Here is a 4,096-nt window from a genome sequence, read left to right as displayed (position 1 = left end):
TTTGGTGTGGGCTAGGATGTTGTTGATGGTGATTTCCTTTGCTTGACTATCTTTTTGCATTTGAGTGAAAAATTCTTGTTGATTCTTTTGCATTTGGAGGACCGCTTTTTGAACATCAAAACCTTGGTCATTTTGTTGATTTTATGGAGTTTGATTTTGGTAACCTTGGTTTTGGTTGTAAAAGGGTCTTTGATTTTGGTTTCTCATGGGAGGTGGGGTGTATGTTGTTTGAGGGTTTTGAACATTTTGGCTTTTGTACGAGCGATTTGGATGGAATTTGGTGTTTTCATTGTAATAGTTAGAATAAGGGGTACCACTCTTGTATGCTTGGAAAGCATTCACTTGTTCATTTGTTCCCCTACATTCACTTTGGTCATGTCCCAAAGTTCCACAATTCTCACATACCCCACTTGGGATTGATGAAGATGCCGTCATGGCATTAACATGATGCTTTGGTGATTTTGAGGCTTCTTCAAGTCTAGCCATAGCTTTTTCAAACTTCAAATTAATTGTGTCAATGTGAGCACTAACTTGAGCACCCAATTGAGTAATGTAGTCCACTTCATGCTTTCCTCCTCTAGTAGCCTTGCGAGGTGTACTATATTGTGAGTTATGGACCGCCATTTCCTCAATCTTGTTCCAAGTTTGATTGTCATCAACTTCGGTGAACATTCCATTTGATCCCATGTTGAGAATGTTCCTTGAATCTTCATATAGACCGTTCCAAAATTGTTGTACCAAGAACCACTCACTAAGTCCATGGTGAGGACATGAGCGACAAATTCCCTTGAACCGCTCCCAAGCTTCATACAAAGATTCTTCATCTCTTTGCTTAAAACCCGTAATTTGAGCCCTTAGCATGTTAGTCTTTTCCGGTGGATAGAACTTTTTGTAGAAAGGTAGAGCCAACTTCTTCCAAGAATCAATTCCGAGAGTAGCCTTATCAAGGCCTTTCAACCATTGTTTCGCGGTGCCAATTAGAGAAAAAAGAAATAAGACCCATCGAATTTGGTCTTGAGTTACACCGGTTTGAGAAATCGCATCACAATAGTCACAAAAGGTTTCCATATGAGAATGAGGGTCTTCACTAGGCATCCCCGCAAATTGGCTTCTTTCGACTAATTGGATAAATGCGGATTTGGTAATAAAATTTCCGGTTAGATGTTGTGGTGTGGGAGTACCATTGGGTAGGTTCTCCTCGATGGGTACAGAATGTGATGAAAACTTAGGCATTGTGGGTTGATTTTGTGTTGGGTTCTCCTTACCTTCTCTTGCAAAAGGGTTGATGAACTCAATAGTTGGTTGAATATCTACAACCTCACCAATACCTCTCAAATTTCTCCTAGCAAGTCATCTATTAGTTGTCAAAGTTCTTTCAATTTCACGATCAAAAGGTAACAAATCACCTTGTGACCTTCTAGACATGCAAAATATCAAACAACTCAAAAACAATTAGAACAAACCTTGAGGAGTTTTACTTCCCCAAGGCAAAGAAAGACACAACTAATGACAATATAAGAAAATCTAAGTCAAGTTAACACCGTCCCCGGCAACGAAGCCATTTTTGGTCGGAATTCGGAGCTATATTCTATTTTTCGGAACAATTGTCATTGGAAGCACCTAGACCAAAACACAATTTATAACTTCACAAACAACTCTACAATTAGTAAAGAGGCAAGTAAAGGTCGGATCTCAAGGGACGGGAATTGAGATGAGATTTCTATTGCAACTAGTGGTGTCTTAGGGGTGTCACAATTTGGGTTGATGTAGAAGGTCACTAAACTAAATAGCAATGAAAATAAACAAGCAAGATGAATTAAATAGGTTGTAAACAATTGATAAAAAGCACTAAGGTGTCATGGGGTCATAGGGGAATCATGGGAATTGATCATACAAACATGTTCTCAAATTATAAGCAAGCAATTATTGTTGTGATGGATTGAGTTGGGTTATATCTTACAATCCTAGGAAAGTTTGAGTCCCGGAGCCGAATCGATTAGATTGTACAACACCTACAAGTCGACTTAATCTTCCCTACTCAACAACATGCATGGTCTAATGAGACTCGAGTTGGTTTATGTCTTATAAGTCTCATTGAAAAGATAGGTGATGGGTAAAAAATGCAAGGATTCATAGGCTCGCATTTCATCAAACATAACATGTGCATGAGTTGAGATCAAAACAAGAAAGTAAATAAACCATTTAAGCATATTAATTTAAGCATGAATCATTCCCCATGTTGGTTTCCCCTAATTACCCATTAACCCTAGCTAGGTGACTACTCACTCATTATCATGTTGAACATGCTAGCGAGGTTGTCAATCATACCAACAAAGTGAAACATGATGAATAAATGAAAGTAATTAACAATAATTAAAAAGGGATTAAGTGAATTATACCTACTAATGATTCCAATAATAAAGCAAGAATAAAAGAAGTACTTGATGCTTGATTGAGAGGTTGTCAATCTCCCAATAATAACCCAAATAATCTTCAATTACCAAAAATAAAGGATGAACAAAAGAGAGATTAAGGAAATAAAACTTGTATTAAAACTTGATTAATTGTTGATTACAAAACTAAAGAGAGATTTGATTGATATTAACTACACTAAAGATTGCTAAGAAGAACATGCTCTTCCAATTAGACTAATGGGGTATTTATAGTGGAAATTAGGTGGATGCATTAGGGTTAACTAAGAGCTTAAATGACGATTAAGTCCCTACTTAAGGAAACGCCGGTATTTTTAGAAGGATGGGCATCTTTCTTTGAAGCTTGACGAACGAATTTGCGCTGCCTTGGAATCCGTGCGTCTTAGGCACGGGACGTGCGGATTCAGGTGTCTCTGCCCGGGCATCTTTGGGAGAAGACGGGCGTCTTGTGGTAGCTGCTGCCCGGGCGTCTTTGGGAGAAGACGCACGGATTGTGAAGGTGGAGGACGGGCGTCTTCAGCACAATCCGCACGGATTGCTGCTCAGCTTTGTTTCTTCTTCTTTTCTTCCCTTCCTCTTCATAAAATCCTTGGGGATTTCCTTGGGGATGCAAGGATCTTTCCTCATCATTGCCCATCTACTATAATATGTACAAAGGCCTTCTAATCTTGTCTCTCCTTGATGCTTGGTCATTGAATTCAATCAATTTAGTCTCATTTTGCCAAGAAAATGCAAGGTTTTCACTCCTTTCCTACCAAGGACACAAAACCTCAAAGAATATGCAAAACAAAGAACTAAAGACAATAAATGACCCAAATATGCACTAAAAAGCATGGGAACAACGCTAATTCCGGGGCTAAATATGCTCTAATTATGGTCACATCATGAGTCTACTAGGGTCACCCCCACTCCCATGAAAGGTGACAACCTGGAGCCTGTTCCAGCGGATACCTACTCTGTTGTGTCGCCTCTGACTGACCACGAGATGTCTGTCCTTTCCGAGCTTTTCGCTCGTGTCAACTTAATGAACGCTTAGTTTGCTTATGACTCGTCTCATTTTAACTGCAATGCAATTCTGAATGACTATGAGGAATTTGACTTCAGTGACTACCCACCTCACCTAGCCTAAGAACTTGACAAACGGGAAACCAGAACCCCCATCATTGAGGAGACCGAACCTATTAACGTAGGAACTGATAACACGCCTCAAGAACTTAGGATAGGGACAACCCTGGACCCCTCGGAAAGACAACAGTTCATTGACCTCCTCCACGAATACAAGGACGTGTTCGCCTGGTCTTACGGAGATATGCCTGGGATTGACAGAGAAATTGCAGAGCACCGGATACCCATTAGACCCGGAGCTAAACCCGTGAAGCAGAAGCTATGCCGGATGCTTCCTGAGTGGGCCCTGAAAATCAAGGAAGAAGTAGATAAACAGTTCAAGGCTGGTTTCATCAAAGTGTCTGAATACTCTGATTGGGTGGCCAACATTGTGCCCGTACCAAAGAAAGACGGAAGAATTCGGGTTTGCGTCGACTTCAGGTATCTGAACAAGGCGAGTCTAAAGGACGACTTCCCTTTGCCATATGTTGACATTCTGGTAGACAATACTGCCGAACTTGCCCTCCTATCATTCATGGACGGGTATGCTGGGTACAACC

General features: G+C 40.5%; 1 non-coding gene across 1 annotated transcript; it reads left to right on the top strand.

Annotated features, from left to right (window-relative positions):
- Window positions 1-754: 754 nt before the first annotated feature.
- LOC141650670 (small nucleolar RNA R71) lies at window positions 755-861 on the top strand. The gene has a single exon (XR_012546689.1). It is a non-coding gene; the product is annotated as a small nucleolar RNA R71 (small nucleolar RNA).
- The last annotated feature ends 3,235 nt before the right edge of the window (window positions 862-4,096 follow it).

The sequence above is a fragment of the Silene latifolia genome, chromosome 3, assembly GCF_048544455.1.
Source record: "Silene latifolia isolate original U9 population chromosome 3, ASM4854445v1, whole genome shotgun sequence".
In the NCBI taxonomy this organism is placed as follows: domain Eukaryota; kingdom Viridiplantae; phylum Streptophyta; class Magnoliopsida; order Caryophyllales; family Caryophyllaceae; genus Silene; species Silene latifolia.
This window is presented reverse-complemented; position numbering and strand designations above follow the sequence as displayed.